Consider the following 25,131-nt stretch of genomic DNA (forward strand, 5'->3'; position numbering starts at 1 on the left):
CTCCTTCAGGCTACCTTGCAGCAACTTTCTTATCTCCGCTTCTGTTCTTCCGGCTCCTCCCCCGCCCTCAGGCAATATTCTTTTCATTGACTCTCATGATTCCAAAATGCCTATTGGCTGTGTCCATCTATCATCCCTCAAAACAACATTCTATGTTTATAATCATCAGGGACAAAGCCAATACACCGAGGACATTTGACCTTTAAAATCACTTCAGAGAGAAGTTTTTTTTTGTTGTTTTTTTTTTTTCACTTTCTCTCACAGAAACTTAATGATGTATGGCTCGAAGTTTTTATTCACTGTTCCTTCCAGTCCATGCACCTATAAGACCCAGTAATGGGAAATTCCAAGAATCACTTTTTTTTTAAAAAAGATCTACTGGGAAAAAAGTCAGCAAACCAGGCCAAGAGGTCCCTCTCTGACACACATTTCTATAACACTTACCCAGCAGGACCTCCTTTGTTCTGTGTCCTGGCCTTGCACCGCTAAGGCTTTGCCCTGGATTGCTGGGCAGGCCTGGGAGGGAGCTCTTTATGAGGTGAAAGGTTGGGGAATTTCATCCAAGAGCCAACTGCAGAGTCACATGACCCAGCTCCCAGCTCTGCTAAGTCAAGGGATCCCTTCCTCTGAGCCTCATCCTGGGGCCTTTCACGGTCCAGCCCAAAGCAGCTGCACTGCTGAGCGCAGTGGATGCCTTGCACAGGCCGTTCACATGAAGAGAGAAAAGGTTGGATGACTTCAAGGAGGCTGGGGCTGCATATGTTATTCCTTCTCTACCGAGAGAAGGTGTTTCCACCAGTGAGGGGTTGGTTGTTCCAATGCTGGAACTTTTCACAATTTACAACCAAGTCCCAGGATGTTTGAATGTGCAATGTCCCCCGTGGGTTCATGTGTTTCAACAGTTGGTGCTGTTTGGAAGGTGGTGGAACATTTTAGGGGTGGAGCTTTGCTGGAGGAAATTCGTAACTGGAGATCAGCCTTGGGGTTTCACAACCCATTCCTGTTTCCTGCCAGCCTCTGTTTAAAGAGCCCAGCGGTATATTCTTACCACTGTGTGACTGACTGACTGCCTGTTGCCTTGAGATTTCCCTCCCTGATGGCTGCATCTCCTCAAACTGGGAACCAAAAGGAACTCTTCCTGCCTGAAGCTGTCAGGTATGCGGTCATAGCAACAACAACAATGAAAACAAATGATATTCAGCTTTGTCATTATCAGTCGAGTTAGTCTTGAATAACACTAGAGCTGATTTTGCGAGGAGAGATGAAAGCTATTACCTTCACTCTGTGTTGCAAGAACAGCCAGGCCCATACACACTTGTTATAGGCACCAATTTTCAATCCCTAGGTCTATTGTCAGAAATCTTGGGTCCTCCCACACTTTTCATAGGAGTCTTATTTTATGCAGATAACCTTACAGGAAGAATGAACACAGAAGTTATCCTCTCTAATTAGTCATAATCACACACAAGAAAGGATACCACTACCTATAGTAGTAGATAAGCAGGCATCATCTAAACAGTTCTGAGCAAACAGGGTTGTGACCACCAAATTTAATGGTATATGCTGGTGTCAAAGGTCCCACACAATTGAAAAAGAAAGTGAAGGAAAGATCAGAAGACCCCGATCTTGGGGCACATTGTCTATACTCCTTCCCTTGAATTAGGGGTAGGACTTCTGGGTAGGGACCCCTAACCAGCCAAACAACAAACCATCAGTGTTGCAGGTTCAGAAAGGAGAGAGGAAGGCACTCAGAAAAGATCAATAACAAGAATGTCATATGGACCTGGTGGCAGCCGGAACTGGGGCTGCAGGAGGACTTCTACTAATCACAAAGTCAGAGCTCAGAACAATGAGATTCAAGAAGTATCTGGGCTTCAGAAATGATGCCCTAAGACAGAAGGGTTCAGTAAGAAAGGACATTAAGTGATCTTATATGGAAGGAAAATTCTAGAAGGAAGGAAAGCAGATTAGTGAAGTGGCTATGTCTGGAAAACAGTGCAAGACAACAGTGTGAACAGTGGGTATTCTGGGTCAGAATGATATTGAATACTGGCTCTACATTTCCTAAGGGTAAGACATCTGGAGGACTGTATACATGGTTTTCCTTAGCTGCATACTGGTAATAGTGAAAGTATCTTTTCTTAAAGGGGTGCTGTGATGGTTACATGATGAATATATGCAATGCACTTGAAATTGTTAGTGATAATTGAAAAGTCATTAATGACTCTAGGAAGTCAAGCTGCAGAAAGAAAGCAGTCAAGAACAACCACCAGTGTAGCAGGCTCAGAGTGGATAGAGCGGTGGTTCTCAACCTTCCTAATACTGCAACCATTTAATATAGTTCTTCATGTTGTGGTGACCCCTGACCACAAAATTATTTTTATTGCTTCTTCATATCTGTGATTGTGCTACTGTTATGAATCATAATGTAAATATCTGCATTCTCTGAAGGTCTTAGGTGACCACTGTAAAAGGGTCATTTGACCCCCCAGAGGGGTAATGACCCACAGGTTGAGAACCACTGGAATAGAGGAACGGGTAGAAAAAAAGAAGAAATTGTTATTCCTCTGCTGGGCAATATGCACCCTGCACTAGCTGTGACCTATGTTAGATCTCACCATGGAAGTGGAGTGGTAGAACTACAGTTGGTGTTTATAAGGGAGAAATTTTCTAATGCATTTTGTAGTAGAGCTATACAAAGCTATGGAATCCCTTTTGTTCATTTTTTGTTTGGATTTGGTTTGATTTGGAGTCTGCTGAGACAGGGTTTCACTGTGTAGCATTTGCTGACCTGGAACTTACTAAATAGACCAGGATGGTCTCAAACTCACAGAGATGCACTTGCCTCTGCTTCCCTAGCTAGGATTACAGGCATGTGCCACCATGCCCAGGCAAAGCTCTGCAATCCTTGTGCTCAAAGTAACTCTTATAAGGAGTTTAGTTTGACCTTCTCAGAAGACCTTGACTTTCTACAACATTGTCCTGAGGCAACTATAACTTAAGAACCTAGATAACAGGTGAAGGGCATGAAGGATATGTATCCTCCCACACTTCATAGGTTGAAATCCTAAACCCTGATATGACAGTGTTAAGATTGGGGCATATGGAGGTATGGTTGGGTCATGAAAGTGGGACCCTTATAAGTGGGATTTCTGCCCTTATACTACTGAGATGCTAGAGAGCTCCCTGGCCCTCCTACCATGTGAGGACAAAACGTGTGGAGCAAAGACCATATCCTCTCCAGACACCCAGTCGGCTGTTTCCTTGATGATGGGCTGCTCAGTTTCCAGAACAAGAGTAACATGTTTGTTGTTAATGGACTAGCCAGTCCATAATAGTTCATTGCTGTGTCCTCCACTCACTCAGACAGCAGACTAGTAGGCATGACGGTACATGTTGTCATATGAGGGGGAACTGAGTGAGTTGTTGGATTATAGGTTGAACCCCAACATGTTGTCTCTTAGAAAGTCAACAGCCTGACCCAGGACCCATGTCTCTGGAGATTACTTCAAGCAGTGTTGTGGATGGAATCTAAACTGTCCCCAGCAGGTCTATGCTTTGAATGCTTGACCCTGACCTGGTAGGGAACTATTTTGGGAATCTGTGGAACTTAAGGAGACAAAGCCTAGCCTGTAGAATTAGTTCACTAAGGGTGGCCCTTTCCAAGTGATACCTGGCCCTTCTTTTCAGCCTTGCTTTCTTTCTTGTCTCCTATGACACAAAAGGCCTCTCCTACATATTCCCACTGCCATGAACTAAGAAGCTAAGTCATGCATTCCTTGCCACCATGAACTAAACCCTTCCAAAACCATGAGCACAGAATAAAATGTTCCCTCCTTAACAAAAGCAATGAATGCAATTATAAAATGTTCCCTCCTTAAAAAAAGTAAAAAACACAATGGTAAGTTTGATGTTTGTGTGTCTGCATGTGTGTGTGTGTGTGTGTGTGTGTGTGTGTGTGTGTGTGTGTGTGCAGGCCAAAGTTTGATGCCAGGTGTTTCCATCTTTTGCTTTCTAGCTTGTCTTTTGAGATTTGGTATCTCCCTACACTTGAGGCTTATGTATTTAATTTTTGGCTAGCTTGGCTGGCCAGAGAATCTGTAGCATCTGTCTGTCTCTCCCTCAGCCCCAAGGCACCAGGATTGCAGGCATGCACTACAGCTAGCTTCTTACAGAGGTGCCAGGGATCCAGATTCAGTACTCACACTCTCACAGAAAGCATGTTACCCACTGCACCTCTTCCCCAGCCCCCAGGTTTTGTTTCCCTAACGTGTGTCCATTTATATACTTGTCAAGCTGAGGAAGAAGTCTGTTGAGAAGATACAGTTGAGCTGCAATAGTCTCTATTTCCCTCCTTCTCCACAGTTCACAGCCCATTGATCATGAACAAATGGGTTGTGGTTTCCCGTCTCAGCTGGTCTTTTAAACAGGAAACACTCTGCTTTGCCTGGTCTCTCTTCCCCTTCTTCCCTTCCAATCATATCCAGGAGACATAATGGAGGCAGACCTCTCTGTCCCACCAGCCACTCCCCCAATAACCACACAGAGACTTAATATTAATTACAAACACTCATCCAATAGTGTAAGCTTGTTTTTAGCTAGATCTTATAACTTAAATTAACCCATTTCTACTAATCTACACGCTGCCCCAAGACTCGTTTACCTCATGTTCATACATTCCCATCCTGCTTGCACTGCACCTCTTGGTGTCTCCTCTGACTCTGACTCCACCCTTCTTCTCCTCACCATTCTCTCTGCCTCCAAAATCCTGCCTAGCCATCAACCAATCAGCTTTTTATTAACAATGAGAGCAATAAGTCTTCACAGTGCACAAAAGGATTATTCCACAGTAACATAGTTTCACTCCAGTATCAATTCAGGAAGCCTTCCACGATAGCATGTTAATCTTCAGCTGCCCCCTCACCTCACATCCATTTTCTAACCTTCTGCTTTGAACTGTGCCCTAGTGGCTGATTCCCCTAGGATAATCTACATAGGCCTTTTGACAGTGGGCTTTCATTTGGGTCTTACTTATGGAAGGATCTAGCAGGAGGCTAGAAGTGGGAAGTAAAAAAATATCTGAAGTGTTCTTGCCTGCTCCTAGATCCTCATCACAGGCAGGCAGCCACTCCTGCTTGGTTCTGGGAAAACCATTTCCTTTCCTTGACCATTGAACTCCAGGGTGTAAGAAGCTTACCAGGACTGCTAGATGCTACGTGCCCACCCCGGCATCTCCCTTTGTCTTTCTTTCCTAGCCTAGCTCAGGCCTCCATAAGTGTCAGGAAAGCTTGCTCAGCTGAACCATGTGCAGTGAGACTGACATTCTGCTGAGACACTGACCTCCAATCCCCTTCTTGGGCACTATTTCCTTTTAAAGACATAGTCATGTTTACCTGACAGGAGCAATACCAGGATCACAAAGGTGGTTTTCCCAGGGCAATACTTAACCACTGCACTCTGGATGTACCTGATGTGATTTCCCTAAATGTAGGAAACTCCACTGCATGATTTGTGATAGTGGGGGACTAAATTCACACTCTTCCCACTGAAAAAAAAATAGAAAGGAAGAAAAGTAGGATGGGAGGGAGGAAGGGAGGGAGGGAAAGAGGGAGGGTCAGAGGGAGGGAGGGAAGGAGGGAGAGGGAGAGAGACAGAGAGACAAAAAGAAATAAAAGAGGAAGAAAGAAAGTCATTGTTACAGACCATTCCAAGGCTAGTTGACTTTGTCATCTCTCTCTGTATTATTAGCATTTTAAAGTCAGGCTTTTCACTATTACACCTGTCATGTGGCATTCAGTACATCCCCATATCTGCTTATTCCATCTTACAGTCTCTGGATTAATGTTGACATGCCTGTCTCAAAAATAGCTACAGGGGAGAGGTACAGGGAAAGAGCAAGTACCCAATAAACAATGATGATGGAACATGAAAATGTCTATGCACTGCAAAGTGATTTTACATCTATTGGCTTAATTACAACCGCTTCATGAAAAATTGCATTCAGTAATAAATGATATTACCAGCTGCTGAGGAGTCTGCAAATCAGTAAAGCCAATGGACAACCTGGGTTCAAAAGAGTTTAGCCTTTATTCATTTTTTTTCTAGTTTTTCAACATAGCATATTACCAAAACTCTCTTCCTTAAGATTTACCTATGAACAGAAGAAAACAATGGCCCTCCATGTCATAATGACTGCTAAGTAGTTCATGTGTGAATAGAGGTCAGGTATCTAGTGAATGTCCTATAGACTGGACAGTCTTGTTTGTGATAAACACCTAATCTCCTGAATGTCTAAAAAAAAAAAAAATACTTCTGAACTTTGGAACAAAACCAGTTTCCTCCCTTGGAATAAATACCCTTGCCTCCTCTGAATAAAAGTGAAGGATATTCCCCTATCAAAAAGGCTTGAGTTAGGAGTCTCACAAAACTCCATCTCCTCCAAGCTGCACACTTCACGTTTTCTTCACACTGATCTCATTATCACCAAAACATTCATTTGAGCATTTATGAAGCACAACCATATGACTGTGTCTCTAAGATATGCCCTGTCTCCTCCATCACATAAGACAGAGTAAAATTCATATGAAGTCCCAAGGTCTAACTCTGAATGCCTCCTAGTGTATTTGAATATGGCAGGTAAATGTTCCTTTATTTTACTCATCTGTAAAGATACAACAATAATGCCTGGTCATTAGTTTCAAGTGAAGAGAGTTTTGAAGTGAAAACAAACTTCTATTAGATGCTACATAGTAGCAATTCATAAACATCTTAGATCCTTTTCCTTGTAATGGACAGAAGGAAATGAAGGAACAAGTCATAGGTCATACGGAGGAGATCTCTCCCTTACTCTGTCTCATTCTATCAGTACATGTACCAGAAAGCTTCTGCAGTCAAGGTCCCTATCACTTCTCTAGAGCCCAAGAGAGAGGCATAGAAATCCAGGCAAACATTAACCTTTAGCAAACCCAGTCGCCTTTCATCATAAACACTTCAATTTGACAGCAGATTGAAACAAGGAGAAAGAAATATCCACTATAGGATATGTAAGTTTGAACATATTAAGAACAAAATTCATTTAAGGTGATGACCTGGGATAGGTCCTAGGCCAAGCAGTAAACAGAAGGGATCCACATGTTGAGTAGACTCTAAGTAGGTTCAGGTAGGTCCACATGTTGGGGCCAGCTAAAGCAAGATGTTGAACTTGAGTCTGCTGACAGAGCACCTATGGAGACTAAATAGTGTAAGTAGACTACGATTACATATATATGGGGAGAGAGAGGGGGAGAGAAGAGAGAGAGAGAGAAAGAAAGAGAGAGACAGAGAAAGAGAGAGAAATAATCATAAGGTGGGGTTGGAGGAACAGTGATGAGGCTGGGATGTAATCATGTACAAGGGGCATAAAGAGATAAACATATCTATTACGAGCAGTAGAAGCCAAGTTCCTCACTAGAAGAAGAAATAAGTTACATTATGCAAAAAAAGAAAGAAGCAGAGTAGATCATGGGGTGTCATGATTCATTGAAATGCAGTTAGATCAGATGTTTTAAAGAATAATTGGATCAGTATAGTTGACAACAAATCATTGGACACTTCAAAGTAGCTAAAGGAGATCATTTGGGGTATTCTCAACACACACACACACACACACACACACACACACACACAATGATGTGTTCAAGGCGCCACTTAGCCAATACTCTGAGTACTACACATTGCATATGTGTAGTGAAATGTCATTCTGTACCTCACAATATGTACAAGTATAATATGCCAAACAAAAACATGAATGAAGAATACAGGACTGGTGAGAAGACTCAGTAGGTGAAGCGCTTGCTGTACAAGGCAGTAGGGCTTGAGTGTGGATCTCCCATGCTCATGCAAAAGTTGAGTGTGGTAGCACAAACACCAGAGCTGCAGAGTAGGGGGAGCGGTGAGACAGGTGGATTCTTAGAGTTCCCTGGCCAGCTAGTCTAGCCAAAATGACAAGCCCAAGGTCAGCAAGAAACCTTGTCTCACAAAAGTAAGGTGGAAAGCAAGCAATACTGAAAGACAACTGAAGTCCATCTCAGGCCTCTACACACACCATGGTAAGTTCACCTGCACAATCGTGTGCACACACCTGTACACATCACACATATTCTGTGCATCCAATGTGATCAATGAAATAAATGATGAATAATCCATGATCTTTATACCTAACATATACAAAGGAAGAGGGAAGGAAGAGAAGAAGGGAGAAAGGAAGGAAGGAAATACAATATATGGTATTGACTTGAGGTTTAGCTAGTAGTGTGAATTTCAGCCTTTAGTACGTTTATATAGAGACAATGGTAGTGTGTATGTGTGTGTGTGTGTGTGTGTGTGTGTGTGTGTGTGTGTGTGTGTACATGCCACTAGCTCTGTTCTCTGAGGAATTTTGGGGTCATTGATGCCCCTGAGGCAGTGTGCAATGCTGGTGTTCATTTCTTGACTTCCAAATACTGTTTTTCAGTAAAGCAAACTATGACTCCTTGAAGAATGGCTGAGTGCAAGAATAAGGTGAGAGAACACAATGCAAGTTTGTAGTATATAACTGCACCACAAAGCAAGGAAACACTCCAAGAGTGATCATGATACTGCATGAGGACCCATGCCACGAGCCAGCTTGAAGGCAATCCCACTGGCTAGAAATGATTTGGGCATCTAATCTGTGCATCAAAATTAAATGATGAAGGTGATTGTGGTGGTTTGAATGAAATATGGCTCCATGAGCCTGTGTATTTGGATACTTGGTCCTTAGTTGGCAGCACTATTTGGGGAGGTTATGAAACTTTTGGACCTTGTTGAAGGAAATCCATCACTAAGAAGGGCTTTAAGAGTTTATAGCTTAGTTCCACTTCCAGTTTTCTGTCTGTTCCAGATGCCTGCTGCCATGCCTCCCCTGCCATTGTGGACTCTCCCTCTGAAACTGTAGACAAAACAAACTCTTTTGTAAGTTACCTTCACTCATACTGTTTTACCACAGAAACAAATATTAACTAACACTGCAATAGGAGTATATAACCTGCTAAACAAAGGAGAAAACCACAATTCTATGCTCATAGAAATATATAAATGAATAAAGAGTGTACTCAGCAAAGAACTGGATACCACATAATTTTTAAAGCAAACCTCCCCAAATGATTCTTAATTACATTATGAGAAAATGTAACTCTACCAGGAAGGTGTTGTTTGAATCTTAGATGGTCTTTTAATTAAAAACCTGGTACCAGATATTGGGGTAAAAGCTGAAAGATCAGAGAAGCTGAACAACCAGCCACTAGTTCTTACCTCTGCAAAATCCTCAGTCTAAAGAGAGTGACTTCCTGTTTCCTCATACCTTATATACTTTTCTCTGCCCCGCCATATTATTTCCTGGGATTAAAGGCGTGTATGCCACCAATGCCTGGCTCTGTTTTTTTCTCCTATACAGGATCAATTTCATGTAGCCCAGTGTGGCTTTGAACTCACAGAAATCCAGACAGCTCTTTCTACTGAGTGCTAAGATGAAAGGTGTGTGCCACCACTGCCTGACCTCTATGTCTAATCTAGTGGCGGGCTCTGTCCTCTGATCCTCAGGCAAGTGTATTAGGGTACACAATATATCACCACAGGAAGGTATCTGTGAAACACCATACCAAGTGGTGATAATCAAGTAATTATTCAAAAAGGAACAAATCAAAAACATGTGCCACATAATAAGATGTGTTAAGAAAACCCAAGCTTCATTGCAATGACTCTAAATCTAAATTAAAGAAGCTTTAGGAAAGCCCCAGGTTAAGAGTGTGCTACAAGTTAACCTGACTACAATTTTCAAGGAAAATCATGAAAAATGAAGAAACTATTTAGACAGAAAGAGACTAAAGAAACAAATGTAAATACAACCCTGACACCTGAACTGTATCCTTTTATTGGAGGGTAGAACTGGGAGGCAGCAAAAGCCTTCAGTATATCTGAGGGCTAAAGAGTAACCAGGTTCCTTATGTCAGCTCTCTGGTTATGTGGTTGTTACAAATAATGTCTGTGGGCTAAAAGATGGCTCAGTGGTTAAGAGCATTTGTTACTCTTGCAGAGGACCACGTTCAGTTCCAAGCACCCACGTGGAAACTCACAACCACCCATAATTCCCAAATCTAGGGTATCCAATGCCTTCTTCTGACCTTTGTAGACAGTAGGCATGTACATGGTTCACATACATACATACATACATACATACATACATACATACATACATGAAAAAATACTCATTCTCTAAATAAAAATAGATATACCTATTAAAATAACAAATCTCTATATGAAATATAACTGAAAATTTTAGAAGTGACAGAGCATAAAGTCAGCAACTTCCCCTCAAGTGTCTCAATTAAAACTCTTTTTCATTGCATGTACAAATTTTCTGCATAATTTCGGTGGTTAAAATATCCACACACTTTTTTTTAGAAATCTCTGGCTGTAACCACCATATCTACCATGGGAAGAGTGGTGATTCCCTAGTTTGCATTCCATTATATCTTAAAGAGTTTATTCCCCTTTAATTCCACTGTGCTAGTATGAGCTGGTGTTCTGTGTTTAATTTTATACACTGTGTTGAGAACGTTCTAAATCAGAGGAGAAGGCCAAGAAGGCAGAGTGGGAGTGGAATAATATACTCCAGTGATCTTTATGGATTCCCAGGACCCTGAAAATGCAAATACTTATTATTGTTGACCTCCCCAACTTTGCCCATAGTTGGAGGTACCATAGGTTCTTAAGAGGCCGGCTCAGTAATTGCTACCATAAACTATGTGCCGCAGCCCTCACTAGGACACACGTGGCTGGGGCTGCCAGCAAGACTCAAGAAAATCCTTGCCAGGCTTCATCAGCAGAGTGGACTCCAGATGAATGACCCTTGGCAGGACAGAAACTTCAATCCAAGTTCGCTTCCTTCAAACACAACTGCTAAACTATTGGATCCAGAACCCTTCATGAAGATGAAACAATCACAAACATTTGTGGCACAGCAAGGAAAAGCCCAGGTTTAAACTCAGATGAAAACCGCAAACGTCACAACCTTCCTCTGCTGGAATCCATTCATGTCCTTGTAAGAAAATAGCATGGACTGGGTGGCTTATGAACCACTGAGAGTGATTGCTCATATCTCTGCAATCTGGAAGCATATTATCAAGGTTGATGTTTGTCTATCTTCTGAGGGGAGAGTCTATTCCTTCATTCAGAGCCTTCTGGATGTGTCTTCACACCAGGGAAAGGACAAAGAGCTCTTTTTGGGTCTTCTTTATAAGGGTGCTAATGCCATTAATGTGGGCTCTGTCACCACGGCCTTGTGACCCCCAAGGGCTTCACTTCCAAACACCATCACCTTAGGAGTAAATTTGAAAGGGACACAGAGGTTCAGATCAGACATCCTCTGAGTGTACTAATTTTGATCCGTGACTCTGGAGCCCGGATTCTGGAGGAGAAATCTATCTCCTGCTTCAGCTACTTCCAGGCCATCAGCTTAAGCTTAACGAATGCTTTGTGGCTTGCATCATCTTGCCATCTGAACATAATCGTTTCAGTCTTCAAAAGACAACCCAAGAAGGATAGATTTGGAGCATTTTAAAGAAATAAATGTAAGTCTGTTCAGCATATAATTTGAGCTGCTTGGTATTTATTCTAGTTTTAGTTTAGTTTTGTTTTGTTTTTAATCTTCATTTTGAGTTTCTGCTCTGGACAGTGATGTCCTTATAAGCCACTGAGAATTGAGTTTATAGAGTTGATATGTCATTACTATAGACTCAGACAGGCATGTGTTCAAGTCGCAGCTCTGCTAATCACAGGAAACAAGTATTCTAATTTTCCTAAGTATAAATTTTCTCAACTCTGAGATGAGAATTTCACTAATATTATCTGTTATATAGAGTTGTGGAAGGTATTTTAAGATATTAATATAAAAATGCTTGACAGAAAACCAGTGAGCTATTTTTAAAGTTTTATTTTTTATTTTATTTTATGTATAAGTGTCTGCATGTATGCCTGTGCACCACTTGCATAATTGGTGCCCACAGAAGCCAAAAGAGGATGTCAGATTCCTTGGAACTGGAGTTATAGAAGGTTGTGAACCTCCATGTGGGGGCTGAGAGCTGAAACTAGGTACTCTCCTAGAGCAGCAAATGCACTTAAATCATGAACCAGCTTATTAGAAAGATACAATGTGTGCTGTTAACATCATTGCTGTACTAGTTTATTAGGCAGGATACATTAGACTGCACTGAAGTAACAAATAAACCCTGAACTCTCAACATAATAAAAGCTTATTTCTCAGTGATCACTAGTGTCTTGGTTTCTTTTCCTGTTTCTGTGATAAAAACACCCTTATAGAAAACAACTTAAAGAAGAGGGAGTTGATTTGGGCTCACCATTCCAAGTTATCTATAATAGTCCATCATTCCAGAGAGGCCACAGTGGCAGGAGCTGGAGATAGCAGTCACGAGCAAGAGAGTGTTAAAGGCCTGCCTCTGTTCAGTTCCCTATCCCCAACTCAGGGAATGATGACCTCCACAGTGGGTAGATGTTCCCACCTCAGTTAATGCAATCAGGATAATTCCTCCACAGTCATGCCCAGAGTTCCATCTCCCAAGAATTCTCGATCTGTCAAACTGACAGTTAACACTAACCATCACACCAATATAGTGAGCATCAGATAAACTTGCTCTACCACACAGTTGAGACACCTGCAACAGTTTCCAATGTTGTGACAGTGAAGGGGTCTTAAGTGTACCTAGCTGTGGTTTGTGTCCCTTTGATGGGCACTTAAGAAGTGGCACAAGGCAGGGTCCATACATACATACCCAGGGGAAAAAGTACATGGGCCCACAACAGGATCTCTCCAAGCAGGAAGTCAGTGTCCAACAGTGAGCAAATATGATCATTTACTAGGTTCTAAGGACCTTCCATATCATAGTAGACAAAGGTTTAAAAACAGAGCCATGTGTATGTCTCCACCCGTAGAATAGTACAGCTCTTAGATAAGTTGCTGATGGTGGTTAACACAGAAACACAACTAATTAAAGTGCAGATAATAATAGTCTGTGGAGTCCTCACCCATAAATGGGATATCCATATCATCCTCTCCCCATAGGCTCAAACAATATCATGGCAGAGTGTGGAATGACTCATCTCTAACAGGCTTGAGGGCCAGCCAACCCAAACCAGTAAAGGAGACACTTTCTGAGAGCCAACCTGGATCTGCCTAAGGGCCTTAGCAACAGCAGCTGAGACATGATCTGGAGATGACCTGGACCAATGAGAGGCAGCCATGACATGCCAGCAGATGCATATTCATCAGACCTTTCCCCAGGGTAGGGTGGAGGGTATAAGGCTTGCCTCTTCCTGAATCAACTGAGCTTATTGTTTCCACATTCTCCTGGAGTCTGTGTACCTACTTGTCCCCCTCCCACAAAGGGAATAACAGCACACACAGCAGAGGAGGGCAGAAAGACTGTAAGAGCCAAAGGTTGGGGAGACCTGGGAAGAAAAAAATGTCTTCTCTGCTGAGCAAAGGGGGCTGGACCTGCCTGTACTGAATGCACCAGGTTGAATTGAATCCCCAGGGGAGTCTTGGCCATGGAGGAGATGGGAATGGAGGGGAGGGGAAGGGGGGAAGGAGGGGGCAGGGTGGGAGGGGGGAGGAGAGGGGAACCCATGGCTGATGTGTAAAATTAAAACACAAATATAATTTTAAAAAAGGGGGGGGGATGTCTTCTCAATGTGACAAGATGGATGCACTCAGAAACTCAAGGCAACTGTGGTTTCCTGGACAGAAATGGCATGAGAGTGAGCCAGGCAATATCCCATCATGGAAGAGGCTCATAATCCCCCACTCCTAGCTGAGAAGCTATTGACAGTTGGTGACTGATGGAGGAAGGAAAGTCAGTTTTCTCTGGAATATGGACCCTGGTTAGTCAACCATGCTCCAGTGGATGGCCCTGCTGGTGTCCATGTAAGAGGAGCAGCAGATGGCAATTGATTGCAGGGTGTTAGCCTACTGGGAGGAAAATTCTGATGGGTGAATCTCAGATAGGCAAGACCCTGAGACCACAGACTCCAGAATGTCTTTTGCTTCTGTTGAGCCTTCACATGTTTGCTGCTGACATCTTTCTCTGGTATCTGGCATGGTGTGAATGGGTATGGTGAAACCCACACTGCCTGTAATATAGTGTGTTTATCTTATGGAAACATCCCATTCTACTAGGTATTTTTACCTGTGGACTATTAAGAAGGTGTTTTTTTCCTAAGTTGTATTATCCAAACTGTACTGCCCAATTGATAATAATAATGTTAGTTAAGAGTTTTGATGATAAAAAAATAAATAAGGAAGTATCACACAGCTAGAACACATAAGAAATTGAGGAGCCATATAGACTGTGGCTTAGGTTAATAATTAAGAAAAACATTGAGTAAGGTAGTCCAGCTATCTTAAATTCTTTTAACCTGAATTTTGAGAAATGTGTTCACAGGTTTCAAAGTGCATAATAGCTGGAAAAAAAAGCTTTGAAAATAACTTAAAGTTGGATTAAGATGTTTTCATCAAATAGTTTTGAGGTGAAAAACCCAAGAAGATAATCTAAAGGTTTAGAAAGGCACATAGTTGAATGAGGAACTTGTTAAGGTTAGAGAACTAGAACAAAGCAGCCCAAGTATCATTAGCTGATGTACTTTCCTTGCTAGGACTGGTTGATGACCAAAAGTGATGATTAATTTCTTATACCATTTTGCCCTCAATCTCCTGATATAAAAAATATTGATGAGTGAATATGTACCCTAAAGATTTAAAGATTTAAAGGAGAGCTGACTGATTGTTTTTCATGTGTAAAAGTTTAGGTTTGTGATTCCTTCAAGATCCCTTAGAAGATTACCTTTCAAGATAAGTAATAAAGTGATTGGTCCTGTCCTTGTAACTGCAAAATGCAGCCTGCCAGTAAAAACATATCTTGCTTGCTTACACACTGTTAATCTATAACAAGTTGCTTGGGTATAAATGTATGTGGGTTCTTGGGGATAATTTGTTTTTCACCTGTAATACATAAAGTATTTAATCATATAAGGGATATGGAAAATATGCTGGTTTTTACTTGTATTTATTGTAATCATTCACTTGAAAAACAGAATGTAACCACATGGTAACTTTTATATTGTCTGAAAGATTTTGCTGGGGTATGTAAGCTGTAAGGGAAAGAATAAAGGCAGGGTTAAAATGGGTTAGAAGAAAAACATCAAGAATTGAAGAGTTAGAAGGAAAACATCATGAATAAGAGAGTTAAAATGGGTTACAAGGAAAACATCATGAATGAGAGTTAGGAGAACATCAAAAATGAGAGAATTAGAAGGAAAACATCAAGAGACTTAGAAAGAGAAGGAAAATATCAAGAGAGACAGAAAGGACATTTCTGGATAGAGATAAGAAAAGAGAATATGGAATACAGAATGAAGAACACAGAAGAAAAAAGGAGTAAACCATTGAGAGAGAGGGAGAGTGTTTTCCCCTAAGCCCCATCAGATAAAAAGTCATAGTCTTTAAATTTTTATATTTTTTCCTGCTTTCTTTTTTTTCCTATAATTTTTTTTATTCATTTTACACACCAGCCACAGATCCACCTTTCATCCCTCCTCCCTCTCTCCTCACCCCTGCCTAAACTTCCCTGCTCCCAACTCCTGGCCTACCCCCTCATCCCCTCCTCCAAAAGGGGAGGTTAGTACACACCAATGCCATGGATTTCCGTTAACACCTGCACTGATGGGGGCTGGCCTCCCAGGAAGCAGAAATGGCCCCACACTCATACATATGCAGACATCAAAGATTGCACTTAGTGGTTTTTTTTAAAGGATATAAGGTTGGAGGGATTGGGGTTTTGAGGGATGGATTCGGGAAGAGTTATAGAGACAGTTAGGAAGGAGTAGAATCAAAATGTATTGTGCATGTATGAATGAATTCTCAATTAATAAAAATATTACTCTACAAAACTCAAAGAGCCTCAATATAACCAGCCAGAAAAAAAAGAAGGCAGCTCTCTCCAGAGGCAGCAGAGAAAGGTTTCACGGTGAGTAAAACATATGAATCAGACTGTCGATAATATATAGGATTAGAACATAAGGACTTGGAGACAGGGAGGTGTTCAGCAAAGTATAATTTATGTGGACATCCCACATCCAGTTGCATGATTCATAATGTTTCTGAATGGAACCTAATTTTCTGAGAGAATTCAGAATGTCCACACAATTTCACTTAACACTAGCAACAGACAAAGAAAGCCAAAATGGTGCTGAAGTACCTGACCGTGAGTTAAGAGGAACGTGAGCCACTGGGAACCATTGTTGCTCATGTGTTGATACGTGATTTTCAGCAGATTCAGAGGAAGCTTTGGGATTTCTGTACTTTGTATACAACAAATTATGCCAAGGACTTTGTTAACCAGTCAGGACCCCCTGCAGGAGTCAGGTGCCTGCAAAGGATTCACCTGGGTCCTTCTACCATGTGTGCCATGGATGAAGGTTAATGATGATCAGTTCAGCGGATAGGAGCATTTGGGGAACAGACACAAGGACCTGAGTTCAGAGCCCCAACACTACCCATGAAAACACTCAGGCATGGCCAGGCATGAGCCTGTGACGCCATGCTGTGAGGGACAGAATTGGGAGGATGGTTAGAGCTAGCTGAGTCATCAGTCCAGATGCAACTGAGCTCTGGTATCAGTGAGAGACCCTGTGTCAAGGAAGTAAGCTGGTGAATGATGAGTAATACACTAGATGTTATCCTCAGGTATCAGCACTTGCATGAGAGAGAGCGCGTGCGCGCGCGCGCGCGCGCGCGCGCACGCACACACACACACACACACACACACACACACACACACACTCGAGCTACTTCACTCACTTTTGCCTCTGGCTGGAAAAGGTGGGGCTTGGATTTAGCAAGGAATGCTAGTTTGAACAGAGTACTAATCTTGATCTCTGCCTGTAGCATCCTCAAAGTAATGAGACTTTACCTGAAGGCCCACCCTTGAGATCAAATGTTCCTGGCCTTTCTTGACTCGGTTTTGACTGTTAAACGATGTCAAGTCCATCTTGTTCTGTTGGTCAAAACAAACCACAGTGTCTGGCCTGAATGATTCAAAGAGATGGAACTTAGGCCCTCTGTTTTTTTTGGAAGGAGTGTCAAAAGTGGGCAGCCCCCTTTAATTAGCCACATTGGGCTTTGAAATGTTTAAAACATAAGCAACTATTTATTAGCTGTTTGAACCCTCTTCATGGAGGAGCACGCATGAAGTCTGATGGCAAGCAGGATGTAGCAGCCAGTCATCTAGTCATGTGGGTTTTATGCTGGTGGCAAATAGGAGGGTAGATCCAACCAAGTCCTTCACTGTGTCCACATGCAGTGTAACACAGGCATGTCCACCCCTGCTCTCACAAGTCTGGTTTGACGGAAGGTCAATGAAATGGGTAGAAAGGGCTTTGGAAAATGTGGACTCCTGTATCCAGGTTCTGTATCCTCAGGGAACTGACAGTTTGGTAAGGTGAGTAAAACCTTGCTAGCATATACAAGAAAAACTGTAAGAATATAAGACAGCATGTGATCAAGAAGCACCTGTGAGGTTCTGATTATAAACACAACAGGCAGAAGAGCAGGACCTTCAGATCTGAGCTGTTTAGCAGAGAGGGGGATACAGGTGCATCAGACTGCCATTGAAAAGAGATGAAAATTTGCAGCTCCTCAAGAATGTTGTGAAATCTTTCCTGAGGTGTTTACCCTCACTGCTGTTCCCTTTCAAGACAAGGCTTTGCTTGTACCTACCTTAGCTGGCTTGAGGGCTGCCTGGTCTTTCCCCCAGAACTCAGCCCTGGCATGCCTCTTTATCAAAGGTGCATAGCAATCACTCATGTGTTATGCTAAGACTGCACACTGACAGCAGGGTGCAGGCTTCTCTAGTCTTCATGCCTCCCTGCCCCCTTGGCTTCCGTGTGCTTGTAGGAGGCTGACTCTAACAAGCCCTGGAGCCTCTCCTCAGGCCTCCTCTTTGATCTCTCCTACCTGCTTCTGAGTGACAGCTTCTGGTGGTGGCATCACCTTTGTCTCAAACAGGGGGAGCTTGGTGTTTGGGGACCAGCTGCTGAAAGAGGCCTGCTGCTGCTGGCAGTTGGCCAAACTCCTGAGAGAGCTCTCCAGTGGACTACAGTCCCTTTGACTCTGTTCTCAGCAGGTAGCGGCGGCGAAAGTCAGTGATTAGCTTCCCCGTGGTGGCACCATCTCAGTTCTGAGCTCCCTAAGGCTTCTTAGGTCCCATCAGATTTGCAGGAGGCTGACGGGTCTCACAATACAACAAGCAGAGACTAGGTACCCCAAGAGCACCCCTGAGCTCTGTGCTGCACCAACCTAGAGTTGCTAATTCACTTTAGAGTTTTACATTAGTAGCCCAGTCCACAGCAATAGGGGGTGGGGTGGGGTGGGGGTTGGCTCAGAGACCATTTCCAACAGGGACTGAAGTTTTCAAACCAGGCAAAAACTTCCCATTTGCCATCACAGGTGAGATACAAAGACAGGGGATGTACAGTGACTGTGTAGTTGCAGAGCTGGGAAGAGGAAGAAATCAGACCCCACCCGACCTCCCAAAGCCTTTGTAGCCTGTAACGTGCTAATGCTTCCCAGCTTGGATTAGTTGATTTCCCACATTTCCTTTGCATGGTGATTGGCAGGTAGTGGTCAAGCCTTATTCACATCTGTCCTGTAGAGGGCTTCCTCTAGAAGCACAGTCAGCCTTCAAAGGCTGCCTCCCAACTAACCACTTCCTCTAGCTAGACCCCCCCCATATAAAAGTTTCAGAATCTACACAATCATCACCACCATTTGCAAACCAAGTTTTCAAATGCACCATGCTGTGCTGACATCTCACATACAAACTCTAACACCTGAGGTTTTGAGCCCTGCGTTGTCTGCCTTCATTGAAAGCCCAGGCTTTCTCTACCATGTACCTTGTCTGTTCTTGTCTCGACTGTTTCAGTTAGCCCCATCCAGGCCATAGTCCTTAGTAAGTGTGTGCTGTAATTTCTCTTTACTTGGATTTCCTTTCTTCCGTGATTAAATGGAGATACCGGCTTTTGGTGGGTATTAGTGGCTGTATTTTTGTTATTGCTGTGACCAAATACTTGACAAGAAGCAATTGAGAGGAAGAGAGTTTATCTGGGATCACAGTTTGAAGGGATACAGTCTCCCATAGACTCAAAGGCATGGTGGCAGGAAGCTCCACGGTGATGGGAACATGAGGCGCCTGATCACATTGTGTCTGCAGTCAGGAAGCAGACAGAGATGAGACCAGGGGCTGGAGAGATGGCTCAGTGGTTAGGGCAGTTGCTATTCTTACAAAGGACATGGTTTTGTTACTAGCACCCATATGATAGCAAACAACCATGTGTACCTCCAGTTCTAAAGAATCTGACACCTTCTTCTGGCCTCTCTAGGCACAGTATACATGTGATATACAAACACGCATGCAAATAAAACACCAATAGATATTAAATGAAAAAATTTAATGAGACCAAGCTATCCTCTAGAGCCTAGTGACCTGCTTCCTCACTGAGGCTCCACTTATTAAAGTAACTTTCCCAAACAGTACCACCAGCTGGGGAACCAAGTATTCAAACACATCAGCTTGTGGGGGACATTACACATTCAGATCACAACAGTGAGTGAGTGTGTGTGTGTGTGTGTGTGTGTGTGTGTGTGTGTGTGTGTGTGTATGTGTGTGTGTGTTATCATGGAAGCTTATTCTGTGATACACTAGACAGGTCTCAGCATATTTTTACTCTTTCCCAGAGCTCTGTGGGGCTTTTTACACAGATAAGTAATGGGCCAGGCGTTGATTGGCAAAGAGGCTTGGCAAGTCCTTTGAAGTTCCCTCACCTATTATACTGATTTTTCCCATTTCATGTGCATTGGGACACACTGGTTTAGCCCACTGGGCAAGTTAACTTGACTTCTCATTAACCTTTCTGGGAGGAGCTGGAGTTTCTCCACCCATTACACATCAGCCACACACTGTGGCTTCTGAAAGCCACATCTAATGCATCTGGATTTTCATGGGGGTACCATCATCTACTTTTAACCCTTGCCTGTCTGAACTTCACTATGATAAATCCCATGCTCTTTGATATAGACCACAGTGTGGGACCACGCTGAGGCATTTGGCTTTCTGTCTACAGATTTCCTATGGTTTGAAGTCGTTGAAATGAATACTTCCTAAAAGATATAGTCATCTCCCCTGTCCCCTCTCACCAATACAGGACAATATAGGAACTGCAAAAGTAAGCCCCACCTAGAACTGTGAGGTATTCAGGAGCCTCTGTTAGATCTTTGGCTGTGTTTGTCTCTCTAAGAAGATGTGAGACTCACAGTCTGGCCCCGGCTTCTTGCAAAGCCCAAGGTCACGTGGACATACTATGAAGATGTGTTGAAAGGCTCACAAAGCCACCCATCTCTACTGCCACCTGCCACTGTGGCTTCTCCTGGACTCAGGGAGGCTGAGGAGGCCAGTGCTCCATCCTTCCCTCTTCTGAAGCTCCTTCCTCACAGGAAAGCGGAGCTTCCTCTAGATGCATCTAATTATCCACCCTCTGTTCAGCTGGATAAATCAGAATCGCCTGACCTCCCGAGTCAGTTTCAGGGTTTTAAAGGATTGACAGCTCCAATTAGCCGTAATTAGAAAGGATTAAAACCATCCATCGGGCACGTTTTATAGATGCAGCCCACTTCTTGTATCTTCCCTGAGACAAGGGGCAGAATGGAGGGACCCTCACAGGAAACTCTGCATCTCAGGTTATCCCTATGTCTCTAAAAGGGACCCAAGAGAACCAGACCAAGGGAGCTAGCTGAGAAAGTGCATCTTGCTCAATTGGCAGGCCTATGGCTCTGCCTTGGTTTGCCTCCAGGTGGGTTTGGCAGCTGAAAATACAAAGAATGATGAATCCTAAGGGGAGTGGTGGTGCTGGAGAGAGAGAGAGAGAGAGAGAGAGAGAGAGAGAGAGAGAGAGAGAGAGAGAGAGAGAATAAAAACACAAAACAAAGCCTAGACCTTAAAAGAGGGGAAATCATGGAGGCTATAATCCCTGCTGCAGAGGCTCAGGAGGAATGCAGGTGTAATGAATCTGGCGCCTGCCTGAATCTGCTTTTGTTTACCAAGGTTTGACAAAGCATATTTATGTAAATCTCGATGGTGGGGCTGCCGTTGGCTCTTCGTTAATTTGCATCTGATTCCCCTTGTGTTAGCCAGGTTTCCAGCGTTCTGTTAATTTGATAAACAGTTGATTTTGCCTTCACAGCTCTTCCATGTGGGCTTCTGTCTAAATTGTACCTGAGTGTCAGTGCCTGGAAGGTGTGACTTCAAAGGGGAATTGGGGCTAGAAGGGAAATGGGGCCAGGTGCCCACACACGGGTCTACAGAGAACTGGAGGGTGTCTTGGAGATGACTGAACTCAGGCCACACCTTGTGTGTCCTGTCTGAGGAGCTTACCACACAGTAGCTTCATTTTCTCCCTGCAAAGGCCTGATGGAAAAAGAAACAGGAATTCTTATGTGATTTTACCTTCTCCATCTCTGTCTCAGCGACATCATCCCATTTTTAGTTTATCTTACAGATGGGCAAACCATGGCTGAAGGAGCTAAATTTCTCAGCCTTGCTCCGTATCTGAGAGCCTGATAGCATCTCTGCTCTGAGAAGCAAAGAGATGAGGAGGACTCCATCCCTAAAAAGCATCTCTAGCAAGGACCCTGGAGGAAGCTGAGATCACAGTCTTCCCCAGAAGAGGAGGAAATGAAGCAGGTAGCAGAGGCAGGACCTAGACAGTCCTGAGGAGAGAGAGAAGGCAGCACAAGGCAGACATCTCAGCAGATGGCCAAGCATTAGTTTTGGGGAGGAGGGCGTTATCCTACAATTCTGGAAGCCAAAGCCATGGCCTGGGAGAACCAGAGGCTTCCCAACAGCCGTTCTAGGGCAGCTCCAGCAGGTCTTCTGTCCAGTGTCCATTTGATCCAGCCCAGGAACATGCCTCAGGTCTTTGTTTTCATGCTTGGCCCCCACGTTCATGTTACACTATTGTTTTTCAGTGTGTTCTTCCCTACTTGCACAGGACCATAATACACACACGCACACACACACACACACACACACAAGTACACAGGTATACACACAAGTAAGGGTGCATACACACTACCACACACACAAATACACACAGATGCATCTGCATACATACATACTAACACACACAGGCAAATGTACACAGGTACACACACTAATGCACACACTCTGACACATATAAGGAGATGAATGAGTACACATAGGTACACACACACTAACACATGCAAACAAGGGACTACACACAAGCATGCACACACTAACATATAGGTGAGCGCACACAGGTGCACACTCACTAACACGTTCAAACAAGGAGTGCACACAGGCACACACAAGTGAGTATACACATGTATGCATACACATACACACACAGGTAAATGTACACAAATGCATACATACTAACATACACAGGTGAGTGCACACAGGCACACACACTTGACCTACACACATAATCTCTCAACCTCTCTCTCTCTCTCTCTCTCTCACTCACACACACACACACACACACACACACACACACACACACACACCCTGCCAACCTTCCTTCCACTCTTCCATCCTGAGCAGAGGAACCGGGTGCAGCCTCACGGCTGACTAACTGCCCCCCTGAGCCCAACCCACCTCCTCTGGCCCTTCTCCAACCTTGGTTTTATTAAGACATCCATCCAGTGAGTCTCCCACAGAAATAACATGAGATGCAGCTGCTTTTAGCCACATCCAGGAGGCAAAGGAGGGAAACACAGGCATTCTTATTCCTTCATAGTCTTCAGGAGTCTCCCTGGGCTAGGCTGGGGACTCAGGGAAGACCCTGTCTAGGCTGGGCATCTTCTCCCCAAAAACGTGCTACATTCTGCTTGGACATCTGATGTAGGGTCTACAGCCCCCATTTTGAGTGATAATTGGCCTTTGGTAGGGACAGAATGCAAACTGACAACTCTTGGTGCATGAAGTCATGTCCTCCATTCAAAAGCTCTGGAAATTGGCAGCATGTGTGGGCGCAGGTGTCTCCCCTCTTCCTGGTCTGCATTGTCCTTGTTTCCTTTTACAGAGGGAAGCAGACAGGAGCAACAACTGCAGGCGGCAGCCAGCCTCTCTGCAGGGTGCGCCCACCCCTGCACTCACAGCCCCAAGCCAATCAAATCAGCACCTTGCTCAGAGTCCCCCGGGTGGAGCTGTCCATCAGCACACCAGTCTGAGCAGCAGGAGCAAGCCTGCTTTCACCGGGCCACTTCATCCTTCTGGAATTTAAGCCTTTGCTTTCCTGGGAGTAAGAGATAGAGGTCTCCACTGACCAAACCACAGGACACCATGATGGGATTAACCTTTTGCATTCCCAAGCCCTACCACTACACACACACACACACACACACACACACACACACACACACACACACACACACACCCCTAACTGACCTCCTTGAGCGTTGATGTCTCTGTCTCACTGGCTCACTGTGTGTGTGTGTATGTGTGTGTGTGTGTGTGTGTGTGTGTGTATCTACCCCTTTCTGCCCCATCTCCTCCAACTGCTCCCCCTCCACGCACCCCACACCTTGATGTACACGTCTCTCAAGCCCTGTTCTGTGTACAGGACACTGAAGTTGAGGTGCTCTGGACTATTTGAGTTGGAAATTAAAACAACACAACAACAAAAAAAACAAAACACAAAAAGCCGCCTGCAGCACAGCCTGCTCTGAAGATGTTTATAACCAAGATAAAACAATAAGCTCCAGCCACGTGGAGGAAAACCAGCCAGGGAATTCCTGTTCTGCCTCTAGCTATGTAACTTGGGGCAAAATGTCAACTAAATATAAGCGAAGCACACTAATATGTATATATGAGACTGTTGTAATAAATACTGATTCTAAGTGTGCTCAGCGTGTAAATTCGGGAGCTGGGACTAGCCACAGGCATGCATTCCACCCTACAGTTGACCTGGGAAGATTCTTCAGGAATGAGACACCTCCCCTGATCCCACCTCCCAGCTCTGACTCATAGGCACGCCCATAAATTCATTCCAAACCATGGATTGTGACCATTCGGGTAACTTCTCCTCTATCACTCACATCAATCCTGCTCATCCCAGAATGCTGTCTTCTGTGACAGCTGGGTTGCAGCCAAGCTGCCAGGGTCTGCATGGCCTCCCTAACCACGCTCCCCAGGATGTCTCAAAGTTGTGGCTTGTATTGGCATCTTGCCACTTGTGGTTTCAGAGTGAGCACCTTAGCATACTGAGTTTCCACGCAGAACACAAGTGTCAGTGGCCCACTGGGCTCGCTGTTCTCTGACCTGTACAGAAGATGGGAAGCCCTCCAGGCTCAGACAATCTAAGAAGATGCTCCTCCCAACAGATGAAATGCTGCACTTGAAAGAGACTCCCTGCCCTGTGCCTGCTTTGCTACAGCTGAAACAAGGCCTCAAGCTATTTCCAAGGCTCTGCAACACAGAAACCCGTGCAGAGCAGAGATGGGAGCTAGCCCCACACTGGGCAGCTGCTTTGCTGCTCAGGCCAGCTGCTCTCTCGGCCTCCTTCTTGGGGGACTGTGGCAAGGGTGCAGCCCTTCTGCCCCAACTGAAACCCTCCCTGCCTTGGTACATGCAGTTTGTCATTTTTGCAAAAATCTAGGCTACCGATTGTAAGAAAATTAACTTCCCATGCTACTGACCTCATGACACCCAAGCCATACGTTGCATGCACTTGCCCAGCCCTGCTAGGAGGTGTCAGGAAGCAGATGCTACTGGGGGAGAGAGGGGTAGATCCATTTCAGTGGGCATGTCCTCACAGAAGAACTGATTTTGTTGAGGCTTCTGACCCTGCCAGGAAAGTCTTGCTTTGGAGCCTTTCACAGAGATATAGACCATGTTTTCACTGCTTTACTGTGTTAAAGTGCCCTCTGATGGGGGGTGGGAGAGAGAAGAAGAGAGGAGAGGAGGGGAGGGGAGGGGAGAACAGGGGAGG

The 25,131-nt window shown here is 44.1% G+C and overlaps 1 non-coding gene across 1 annotated transcript; it reads left to right on the forward strand.

The window, feature by feature from the left end:
* Nucleotides 1–5,385: 5,385 nt before the first annotated feature.
* LOC118591692 lies at nucleotides 5,386–5,546 on the forward strand. Its single transcript, XR_004945988.1, has one exon. It is a non-coding gene; the product is annotated as a U1 spliceosomal RNA (small nuclear RNA).
* The last annotated feature ends 19,585 nt before the right edge of the window (nucleotides 5,547–25,131 follow it).

The sequence above is a fragment of the Onychomys torridus genome, chromosome 9 (genome assembly GCF_903995425.1).
Source record: "Onychomys torridus chromosome 9, mOncTor1.1, whole genome shotgun sequence".
Classification (NCBI taxonomy): domain Eukaryota; kingdom Metazoa; phylum Chordata; class Mammalia; order Rodentia; family Cricetidae; genus Onychomys; species Onychomys torridus.